This window comes from Salvelinus sp. IW2-2015, linkage group LG20 (assembly GCF_002910315.2).
Source record: "Salvelinus sp. IW2-2015 linkage group LG20, ASM291031v2, whole genome shotgun sequence".
In the NCBI taxonomy this organism is placed as follows: Eukaryota; Metazoa; Chordata; class Actinopteri; order Salmoniformes; family Salmonidae; genus Salvelinus; species Salvelinus sp. IW2-2015.
Window position 1 is genome coordinate 39,809,673 of NC_036860.1, and position 13,015 is coordinate 39,822,687.

Here is a 13,015-nt window from a genome sequence, read left to right on the forward strand (position 1 = left end):
AAGGCAAAAGCCTATGTGATGACTAGATCTATATTTTTTGGCCGCAGTATGTCCACCTTCCCTCTATGGAGGAAAGTGACTGTCTTCATCATCAGATTCAGCCATTGATTTACATCAAAGATTCGGATTCACTCTGTCCTGCTTTTGCTGTAATATTATTCACTCGTTACCCCCACAGCTCTTCCATTTCAGAAGCTATCTGAACCATCACTGAAGACGCACAATAGTTGAAATAGTCACTTGTTCATCCTCTTCATCTCTCCCTCTGTTACAGAAACTCACATCCCAGGAGTTTGAGCATCTGAGACATGCTGTGGCACTGTGTATAAATGCACAGATCTCTGAGTACTGTAGGAAACTCGAATTCCAGGAATTTCACCGATTTTGTGATCCTTGCACCTCTCCCAAAAGAGCGCAACATGAGAGTAACACAGCTAACAACCCACTGAGTAAAGATGTAATTTCAGCGTCTAGTTTTGATTTACATTTGGTTGAGTTGTCAACTAATGTGAATTCAATGTGAAATCAACAACAAATATCACCAWGTCATTGGATTTAGGTTAAAAGTTAGGTGATAAACAGCCAGTTCCCTATGTTGATTACTTTTTTCAAATCCAATCAGTTTTCCACGTTGACTMAACATTATCACATAGATTTTTTTGTTGAAATGATGTGGCAGCAACGTTGATCAACCAATTTTTCGCCCCAGTGGGAAGAAACTTCACCATTATGAAAAGGGAGACTTTTTCATCTTTGAGAAACTTTCTGGCAATGTACCCTGGGGGTTTGAAACCGGTGCTGGACTATTCCTGGAATGTTTTTGGACAAAACAGTTGAAAGGTATCAAAACCTAATATCCTGGACAATTCGAGGTGACATAGCCATAATCTCTTACCTCCCACACACACACGTATTTGGGTATGGGAATGCAACAGCCAGTGTTCGCTTGCTCTCTCTCTCTACTCCCTCTCTCCCTACTCCCTCTCTCTCTGAGTGAGCAGTATGGTGCGGGGTGGTGCGGGGAGGACAGGCAGGAGGCATGTCATGAATAATGCAGATAGGCACTCATTGACAGAGGAGCACCAGTACACTCAGGTGTGTCTTCTCCTCTCTTCTCTGTTTTTCTCTATTTTCCTCTACTCTCCTCTCCCCGCTCCACATCGCTCCGGTCCGTCGGGAATCAACAAACCTTCACTCGCATGCCACAGTTTATGCAGCATCAAGGAGTAAATTGATTTCCACTCAACACATCTTGGCACGAATGTCACTGCTCTGGGAGTTTGATATTTATTGTGGACCCAAGAATGGGAATGGAGCGTGTGTGGCTTGTGTGTAGCTTGCATGTGTAGTGTGTGTGTGAGCATGTGTGCATGCGTGCCTGCCTGCATTTATGTGGGTGCCTCCCTGCTGGTCTGCCTGTGTCAGTGTGTGTGCGACATTGTCCCTGGCTAAGATATAGATTCCATCTCTTGATGTAACTGAGGGATGGCGGTGAGCCAGCGGGAGCGAAGCACACAGCCAAAACAACACTGCTCCTTGTCGACAGCTGTTAAGGGTCCTCTCCGCCAAGCCAGCAGATCTTATCTGCCACGCTGACAAAAGGAGACGACGACACAGCAGCAGCACACATTTGCATGAGAGTCAGGAGGTTGTTCGCCCCCTGTTAGCTAATGAATGCACATGCATCAGTACAGGTGACCTACCTGCTGAACAGAACCAAGCTGTCAAGCTGTGCCAGGCGTAGTGGACTGGGCAGGAGACACAAGGTGATGGGGCAGTGTCTGGGACAAAGGACGCTTTGAGACGGTGGAGAAGCAAGTGCGTGCGCTCACACATACACACACAGATGTGCACAAAAACACACAAGATGGCGTACACACACACACACACACACACACACACCACACACACACACACACACACACACACACACACCACACACACACACACACCACACACACAACAACACACCACACACAACACACACCACACACACACACACACAGACACACATACAGTACACAGACTCACTCCACAACCGGAGAGAAAGTGTGGGACACCTTGAAATCCCTATGATTCATAATGTCAATATTGAGGAACCTCAGAGCTATTATCTAATGACAGCATCAACATGTAACTTATTCCCTCATCACTTGAGCCAAGAACAAATAAAGTGAGATGATTTAAACATCTTTTTGACGAACAGAGAAAATTATTAGTTCGCTTTTTCTATAAAATCATGTATTTTACTAGGAGAGACAGTACTTTTCCTTTGCAATCTCTGCATGACAGCCTATTTGAGTTTAAATTATTAGCAAACATTCCTTCCCCGACTGAGTCATTGCACTTATTCAATTGCCGAAAAACTATTCTACTGAATCATGTAAAGTAAGTGTAACACATCAGTGGATATAATAAGAAGACTGACGGAAAAGAACAGATGAGCTTTAGGCCTAGTTCATATTGTCCGGTAAAACAGTAGGTTGTTGTTGTAGTGGAAATAGATGTAACTATTTTAGAGAGGGTTGGAGGCCATGTGTCACACCCTGACCTTAGAGATCCTTTTTATGTCTCTATTTTGGTTTGGTCAGGGCGTGAGTTGGGGTGGGCATTCTATGTTTTGTGTTCTATGTTTTCTATTGCTGTGTGTTTGGCCGGGTGTGGTTCTCAATCGTTGTCTTTGATTGAGAACCATACTTAGGTAGCCTTTTCCCACCTGTGTTTTGTGGGTAGTTGTTTTCTGTCTTTGTGTCTGTACCAGACAGAAATGTTTCGTGTTGTTCGATTTTCGTTTATCTCTTTGTTATTTTTGTCATAGTGTTCACTTTTCTAATAAAGGCATGAACACTTACCACGCTGCGTTTTGGTCTCCTCCCTTAGACGATCGTTACACCATGGCATGGTTCATTAACATATAGAATGGGATTACAAAATTCCTCAGCACACAGCCCAGCCATGATTCATAAAGTCTAATACACTACAATCTATCAGGATATACGATGTGATCATACTTAAGGATTACCATAGCTTAAATTACAACACCCCTTCCAGCAGCTTACAGTTTTAACCCCTGAATGAAGGATATAATGTTCAATTGCAGATCACAGGACATGAAAACAAACAATAAGCTATATGCTATAGGTGAAAATGTGGGAATTATGTGATCCTGAAGCATGTGTAGATATGATTTTCGCATTTGAAATGACAGACGTTTTTTTCACTTCAAATGCCTTTGTCACTACAACTTGTCCTGAAGTGAAAAAAGAAAAAAAGAAATGACAAAACAGACAAATGTCTAGCTCAGAACATTTGGTGCTCTTTCAACGCTCCTTTGCCACCCTAGTGGCTTGCTTGCTACTTCAGCTCTAACTCCTCAGTAATACATTTTGACAATGCACTGATAAAAAGTTTCAACCCTCTGGTTTCAAATTACAACACCTCAGCCCGTCTTGCAGACGATTCCACTTAGTCCACAAGTGATAGCTGCAATTCTGCTGTGGTCATGTAGCTATATATATACAGTTGAAGTCGGAAGTTTACATACACTCAGTTTGGAGTCATTAAAACTAATTTTTCAACCACTCCACAAATTTCTTGTTAACAAACTATAGTTTTGGGACATCTACTTTGTGCATGACACAAGTAATGTTTCCAACAACTGTTAACAGAAAGATTATTTCACTTATAATTCACTGTATCACAATTCCAGTGGGTCAGCAGTTTACATACACTAAGTTGACTGTGCCTTTAAACAGCTTGGAAATTACAGAAAATTATGTCATGGCTTTAGAATCTTCTGATAGGCTAATTGACATAATTTGAGTCAATTGGAGGTGTACCTGTGGATTTATTTCAAGGCCTACCTTCAAACTCAGTCCCTCTTTGCTTGACATCATGGGAAAATCAAAAGAAATCAACCAAGACCTCAGAAAAAAATTGTAGACCTCCACAAGTCTGGTTCATCCTTGGGAGCAATTTCCAAACGCCTGAAGGTACCACGTTCATCTGTACAAACAATAGTATGCAAGTATAAACACCATTGGACCACACAGCCATCATACCGTTCAGGAAGGAGACAAATTCTGTCTCCTAGAGATGAACGTACTTTGGGGTGAGAAGTGCAAATCAATCCCAGAACAACAGCAAAGGACCCTGTGAAGATGCTGGAGCAAATGGGTACAAAAGTATCTATTTCCACAGTAAAACACGTCCTATATCGACATAACCTGAAAGGCTGCTCAGCAAGGAAGAAGCCACTGCTCCAAAACCGCCATACTACGCTTTGCAACTGCACATGGGGACAAAGATTGTACTTTTTGGAGAAATGTCCTCTGGTCTGATGAAACAAAAATAGAACTGTTTGGCCAATTGACCATCGTTATGTTTGGAGGAAAAAGGGGACGCTTGCAAGCCGAAGAATACCATCCCAACCGTGAAGCACGGGGGTGGCAGCATCATGTTGTGAGGGTGCTTTTCTGCAGGAGGGACTGGTGCAATTCACAAAATAGATGGCATCATGAGGGCAGGAAAATTATGTGGATATATATTGAAGCAACCTCTCAAGACATCAGTCAGGAAGTTAAAGCTTGGTCGCAAATGGGTCTTCCAAATGGACAATGACCCCAAGCATACTTCCAAAGTTGTGGCAAAATGGCTTAAGGACAATGAAGTCAAGGTATTGGAGTGGCCATCACAAAACCCTGACCTCAATCCTATAGAAAATGTGTGGGCAGAACTGAAAAAGCATGTGCGAGCAAGGAGGCCTACAAACCTGACTCAGTTACACCAGCTCTGTCAGGAGGAATGGGCCAAAATTCACCCAACTTGTTGTGGGAAGCTTGTGGAAGGCTACCTGAAATGTTTGACCCAAGTTAAACAATTTTAAGTCAATTCTACCAAATACCAATTGAGTATATGTAAACTTCTGACCCACTGGGAATGTGGGTCATTATATACTATTATTCTGACATTTCACATTCTTAAAATAAAGTGGTGATCCTAACTGACCTAAGGCAGGGAATTCTTACTAGGATTAAATGTCAGAAATKGTGAAAAACTGAGTTTAATTGTATTTGGCTAAGGTGTATGTAAACTTCCGACTTCAACTGTACATACATATACAATATATAGTGGAATTGCCTTTTAGATTTCTCTACGCAGCATCCAAATACCACATCTACTGATCGAGGCCTTCAAAGCAAAGAGAAGCCAACACCACATCATCCATCAAGAGTATGTTGGCTTTGAGGAGGGGAGTAAGAGATAGTGAGAGGGAAAGAAAGGAGCAGATAGAGGGAGATTGGGAGAGAGGGAAAGAGACAATGGAGACAGACACAATAGAGAGGGAAAGAAAGTGAGATGGGGAAAAAAGAAGAGGAGCGAGACACAGAAAGAGAGAGAGATGAGAGAGAGAGATATCTGTCCCATTGAATTAACCTGGCAAAGTGTGCACACCACTCCATCTGAGTTTGACCCTGATTTAAGAGAGGGGGATTCACTGTCAGTCAGCTGCTATAGATTTCCTATTAACTTCATATTCATTCGGGCTGTACAACACAACCCTGAGCCGCCTATAGGAGTGCTGAATCAAGATGTGCCATGACAGTGATTGATATGTGAATAGACAAACTGCTGTGCCAGAACACACTAGAGCCCCCTCTCCTACCGTTGCAGAGCTGTAATGGATCGCTCGTGATACAAGACCAAAACGTGCAATTATCACCTCTTAGTATCTCATCTCTCACCGCTAATTGTAAACAGTTATTATTTTTTTTCAGGTGGATATGAGGGAGTCTGAGAGAGCTTCTAGGAAGAGTCAGTGATTGTCACGCTCAAGCCCTGACATTGTGACTGTGCTCTCTCCGAATTGAAGAGACACAGTTTGGACGTTGATTGACTGGGCTGATGATGAAACGCAATGTCCTGGAATTGACCTGACCGAACCGCTCAAGCAGAGGGAAGTTGACTGTCCACCACCACCACCTCCAAACTTTGTTTCCCTCCAAGACGACCGCAAAAACTAAAGTGCCTCTGTAGCATTCCCCGTCACTCTCTGTTTGCACAGCGAGACACTTAAAATTAGGTATTTTTCGTAGCCTCCTAGCATCTCCCCCAGATCCATGCCACTAGACCAGGATTCCATAAAAACCTGCATGTACAAATTTACGACACCAGGGCTTTATTGACTCTGAGCAGGGAGATTGAATAGCCTTGTTTTCAAGGCACAACATCAAAGGGAAGTGCTGGCTTCAAGGTCTTAATAGATTCTGCCACAGCAGAGTGGGGAAGGCTTTTTACTCCCCTACTGCAGAGACACTGGACAAAGGCAAGCCTCTTATTCACTCTCTGTGCTCCTTTTCAATATGACTGCTATGGTGCCTCCCCCCAGTCAAAAAAAGTATTCTCTCTTTGTCATCCTCTGTCTAACACTGAAAAACAGGCAATTTTCTTGAGATATTTTACAGAACATTTCGCTGTATGTTTCTATTGAGCAATGATATTTTGCACTGTCCTTGGACCCAGTTAAGAAAGCTATAGCCAATAGTGCAGTATAGATTGTCCTGTCTATTTTAGCAGGGATGTGTCAATGACAATGTATGCTCCCTCCGGACTCGAACATGGCCTTGCAGCTCTAGAGATAACCTTTTAATTGATTGGAGGTGACCTTTATATCGCTACCTATGATTAACTAGAGCAGTGTAGAAGAGAGTAGTGGGGCTTACGTGTATTTTTGTCGATCACATTTTTTTGTGGAATGTACTACGCTGCTCTACTACGTTGTTGAGATACATCGAGTTTCCTTGTAGGCCTATTTGGCAGTAAAACTGTGAAGCGAGCTGTAGCTTATTGCCTGTTTCTGTTTATGAGTCTTTTATTAAAGAATGTGAAATAATGCTGTGTTTATTTGCTGCTTTTCATTAAATCATGTAGCTGTTCTTTAGGCTATGGCCTAAAATACCTTTGTTAATATAGGCAAAATATTATAGTATATTTTTTAGCATAGACTACCGAATTTATGAAAGTAAACAGTTCATGCAAAGATTTTGGGATCTGGTAAAAGGCCGACATTTGTGCGCTTCAATTCAAAATAGACTGCCACATGACAAAATAAATAGAAACATGATAAAAGAAATGCAAATATGACAAAAGAAATGGAAACATTGTAACAATAGCAGCCTCTATGATTAAAGGGATCGGAGTCCCTGCAGACGACACAACAGTGGTAGGCTTGATTACCAACAACGACGAGATGGCCTACAGGGAGGAGGTGAGGGCCCTCGGAGTGTGGTGTCAGGAGTATAACTTCACAGTCAACGTCAACAAAACAAAGGAGATGATYGTGGACTTCAGGAAACAGCAGAGGGAGCACCCCCCTATCCACATCGACGGGACAGTAGTGGAGAAGGTGGAACGTTTTAAGTTCCTCAGTGTACACATCACGGACCAACTGAAATGGTCCACCCACACTGACAGCGTGGTGAAGAAGGCGCAACAGCGCCTCTTCAACCTCAGGAGGCTGCAGAAATTTGGCTTGTCAGTGAAAACACTCACAAACTTTTACAGATGCACAATTGAGAGCATTCTGTCGGGCTGTATCACCGCCTGGTACGGCAACTGCTCCGCCCACAACCGTAAGGCTCTCCAGAGGGAAGTGAGGTCTGCACAACGCATCACCGGGGGCAAGGTACCTGCCCTCCAAAAAGATMATCAAGGACAACAACCACCCGAGCCACTGCCTGTTCACCCCGCTATCATCCAGAAGGCGAGGTCAGTACAGGTGCATCAAAGTTGGGACCAAGAGACTGAAAAACAGCTTCTATCTCAAGGCCATCAGACTGTCAACCTTTTTAGGACACACGTTTTGCTAGCGGAACCCCTCGACAACATTCCGCTGAAAAGGCAGCGCGGGAAATTCATGTGTATGTGACCAATAAAATTGGATTTGATTTATAAGCCCACTAACTTACCTATTTGTTATCATTAAATGTCCTGAATAATAGAATGGAAAATATGTTGGGTGTCATAAAATAGACTAGGTAGGCAATTGTGCACAGAAGCCTACATTGTTGTCCAACACATAGAAACATATGAAAACATTATCTCATTACCTTGATTATTTCTCTGTTAAATCATCTAGACCCAGCTGTAAATCAAGCAGACAATAGCAGATAATCAACATAAATGTAGGGGTGTTGGATTAGATCCAACACGGATCACAACTGTCTTCACTTGCGCAATGAACGAGACATCAACATATTCTGGACATTTTTCCCGAATACCGTTTTTTTTGCATGACATGCTACAGTGTATCACAACATTTGTTTGTCACTTGACTGTCATTCAGAAAAAAAATCCTGGATCAGTTGATGGTCAACAATATCACTAGGCCTAACTAAACAGCTGGATACCAAATGCCCTCCCAACAAGTATACTGTAGGTTCATTAGCCTACGCATGATGCATAGCCTATTGAAGAACCACGCATGTTAGGTGAATATTTCTGTAAGAAGCATTCGATTTTGCAATCGCGTACATCGTTTTGGATTTGTGTGCAAATGAAAACAGTTTTAAGTGGTGCTGCCGTTAATAGTGCACCATCTCATATACTGAGCAATACTTTTGTCCTGCTGATGGCTCATAGGGGGTTGATGGGTTTTGTATTCAGATAATTGATTAGACTAGATCAGATCACACCTAGCCTACTGGTCAATCAGCTCATAGTTGTCTGGACACTTTCCTATGTGCAGCGCATGTCAATCATATTTCCTTATTTCTTTTAGAATACAACTGTAAGCCTATTGATACAGACTTTACATAGGCTATTGGTGCTGATCACTAAAATTCCTCAAATCTATGGAATTATTTAGTGTGCTGCCGACAAACAGCTGGGCAGAATATCTAATAATTTGCCTATCCTAAAAACTCATCACAATAATGCTGAAAATGTATGAATTTGTACAGCCCTTGCTAAAGCCAATTATGACGTTTTGAGTAGGCTAGGTTTATTCAAGGAAATATAATGGGCCTAGTTTTATTATATTGATAAATAGATTTTATAGAGCAAATTGAAAGAAAATGTATTATTACAAGATTGAAATAACTTTGTTGTGTATTAATGAATGTATTGGTAGGCTTATGAATTAGATTTAAGTTATTCGCCCCAACCCTGTTTTATTTATTCTTTTTTAAATTTTATTTCACCTTTATTTAACCAGGTAGGCCAGTTGAGAATTGTTCTCATTTACAACTGCGACCTGGCCAAGATAAAGCAAAGCAGTGCGACAAAAAACAACAACACAGAGTTACACATGGGATAAACAAAAGTACAGTCAATAACAATAGAAAAATCTATATACAGTGTGTGCAAATGGAGTAAGGAGGTAAGGCAATATATAAGGCCATAGTAGCGAAGTAATTACAATTTAGCAAATTAACACTGGAGTGATAGATGTGAAGATCATGATGTGCAAGTAGAAATACTGATGTGCAAAATATATATATTTTTTAAATAAAACAATATGGGGATCAGGTAGGTAGTTGGATTGGCTATTTACCAATGGTCTGTGTACAGCTGAAGCGATCGGTGAGCTGCTCAGATAGCTGATGCTTAAAGTTAGTGAGGGAGATATAAGTCTCCAACTTCAGCGATTTTTGCAATTCGTTCCAGTCATTGGCAGCAGAGAACTGGAAGGAAAGGCGGCCAAAGAAGGTGTTGGCTTTGGGGATGACCAGTGAGATATACCTACTGGAGCGCGTGCTACGGGTGGGTGTTGTTATGGTGACCAGTGAGCTAAGATAAGGCGGAGCTTTATCTAAAAGGAAGGCAACGAATGCAGAGCATTTTATTCAAGATTCTGCCCAATGAACAAATGTATTTTAATGTCATAAGTGAACCAATATATAAGAGCCTTCAGACAGGTTAAAACAAGTTTTCCCACAGAAGAAATATGACAGCCTTCACGAGTTCCCCATGGAGCCACCAGCCAATCGCACACACACGGATGAGAGTCGCCAACAAAGGAGTTCACTTCTGCTGCAGCCTTTGCTGTAAAATATAACTCGTTGCGGCGGTGCTTTGGGGGATTGTGTAGTACAAGGTGTGTACAGTAGGTATAGGGAAGGGTCTCTCTCTCTCTCTCTGCTTTGGGGGATTGGAAACCAATTGCAATTCTTCCTCTCTCCCCTGATCAAGTTGAGCTAGAGACTCAGGCCTGTCGCACTCCTTTATCCTGGCTCTAATGTTGATTTCACATGGGAGATGTCTTGCATTTCCACTATTATACACCATCCCCATCCAAACAGAGACTCTGTAGAGGAATTTTAATCTGTGTAACTGCTTAGTTATTCATCGTTCCCCAAGGGTAATTGTGTGGCGCCACATGGTAGAAAGTGGATCACATTTTTTATTTATTTTTAAACATCCTATACAGTAGAATTGCTTTTAGTCTATTCTGTACAGTATGAGTAGGAGTGAGTAGAGTCAATTGAATAAATAAAATGTATGCCTGAGATTCTAAAGCTTTTCATTTTGACTAGTTCGTCGAGGTAGTACGTTGAATAGTCCTGCATTCCCCCAATGTTATCTCCCATCCCCGAAGATAGCGAGTCAGCCCTATATACTGGGACAAGTTGTCAGAGTTATCTCCTGTCTACGTTTTGATCTCTACATTTTGCTTATTTTCTCCCCATGATAAAACCATAACCTTCCGGCTATGCCATATCAGAAGCGGCATCCTTAGCATTCACTGGGAATCTACAGTATTGTCAAGGCTGTTTAAAACTAAATTGGATGAGTATTTTTAATTCTAAAATATATTCATGTCCATTTTTCACATATTATTTTATTTGTATTATTATTATGTTAATAGCAAATACTGTGTCATCAAAAAGTGAATCCCATCATCAGATAGAAAGAGACAGACAGAGGGAGAGAGAAGGAGAGAAAGGGGGTAGACAGAAGATCTGAAATAGATTTCCCTTGTCTTGAAAACATGTAGATTTGTCAATGATCTGCACATCTTGTTTTTTCAAGGCCCCTGCAGTGAGCTTAANTTTTGCAATTCGTTCCAGTCATTGGCAGCAGAGAACTGGAAGGAAAGGCGGCCAAAGAAGGTGTTGGCTTTGGGGATGACCAGTGAGATATACCTACTGGAGCGCGTGCTACGGGTGGGTGTTGTTATGGTGACCAGTGAGCTAAGATAAGGCGGAGCTTTATCTAAAAGGAAGGCAACGAATGCAGAGCATTTTATTCAAGATTCTGCCCAATGAACAAATGTATTTTAATGTCATAAGTGAACCAATATATAAGAGCCTTCAGACAGGTTAAAACAAGTTTTCCCACAGAAGAAATATGACAGCCTTCACGAGTTCCCCATGGAGCCACCAGCCAATCGCACACACACGGATGAGAGTCGCCAACAAAGGAGTTCACTTCTGCTGCAGCCTTTGCTGTAAAATATAACTCGTTGCGGCGGTGCTTTGGGGGATTGTGTAGTACAAGGTGTGTACAGTAGGTATAGGGAAGGGTCTCTCTCTCTCTCTCTGCTTTGGGGGATTGGAAACCAATTGCAATTCTTCCTCTCTCCCCTGATCAAGTTGAGCTAGAGACTCAGGCCTGTCGCACTCCTTTATCCTGGCTCTAATGTTGATTTCACATGGGAGATGTCTTGCATTTCCACTATTATACACCATCCCCATCCAAACAGAGACTCTGTAGAGGAATTTTAATCTGTGTAACTGCTTAGTTATTCATCGTTCCCCAAGGGTAATTGTGTGGCGCCACATGGTAGAAAGTGGATCACATTTTTTATTTATTTTTAAACATCCTATACAGTAGAATTGCTTTTAGTCTATTCTGTACAGTATGAGTAGGAGTGAGTAGAGTCAATTGAATAAATAAAATGTATGCCTGAGATTCTAAAGCTTTTCATTTTGACTAGTTCGTCGAGGTAGTACGTTGAATAGTCCTGCATTCCCCCAATGTTATCTCCCATCCCCGAAGATAGCGAGTCAGCCCTATATACTGGGACAAGTTGTCAGAGTTATCTCCTGTCTACGTTTTGATCTCTACATTTTGCTTATTTTCTCCCCATGATAAAACCATAACCTTCCGGCTATGCCATATCAGAAGCGGCATCCTTAGCATTCACTGGGAATCTACAGTATTGTCAAGGCTGTTTAAAACTAAATTGGATGAGTATTTTTAATTCTAAAATATATTCATGTCCATTTTTCACATATTATTTTATTTGTATTATTATTATGTTAATAGCAAATACTGTGTCATCAAAAAGTGAATCCCATCATCAGATAGAAAGAGACAGACAGAGGGAGAGAGAAGGAGAGAAAGGGGGTAGACAGAAGATCTGAAATAGATTTCCCTTGTCTTGAAAACATGTAGATTTGTCAATGATCTGCACATCTTGTTTTTTCAAGGCCCCTGCAGTGAGCTTAAAGAGAGAGAATGGCCTGCAAGGCAAGAAATAATGACAAGTAACATCACTCTGATCTGTGAATGCTAGTATTGATATTTACTTCAGATCAATTGGGGAAAAGTGTCTATCTAAGGAAGTCTGCAAAGAGCAAGTGTTTGGCATTGAGACAAAGTGCAGCATTAGGTAGAAAAATAATAATAACTGCTATCATGTTTTTTTATTTAGAATAACCGCAATCATATCTACTACCACCCTGAATGTAGAGTGCAGTAATAACCAAAAGCCTTGACTAGAATGACATATAAGGTTGGCTGGATATAAATGCTAATAATAAAAWAWAAAWAAATTACAATTATTTTGAATACGAATAGCCAGAGGCACACTCCAACACTCAGACATCATTTACAAACAAAGCATTTGTGTTTAGTGAGTCCGCCAGATCAGAGGCAGTAGGGATGACCAGGGATGTTTTCTTGATAAGTGTGTGAATTGGACCATTTTCCTGTCCTGCTAAGTATTCAAAATGTAACGAGTACTTTTGGGTTTTAGGGAAAATGTAAAAAGTACAATATTTTCTTCAGG

General features: G+C 41.4%; 1 protein-coding gene across 2 annotated transcripts in view; it reads right to left on the bottom strand.

The window, feature by feature from the left end:
* The window catches only part of LOC111982121 (delta-sarcoglycan), a 98,106-nt gene that overhangs the window by 60,460 nt on the left and 24,631 nt on the right, over positions 1-13,015 (bottom strand). The window lies entirely within an intron of this gene.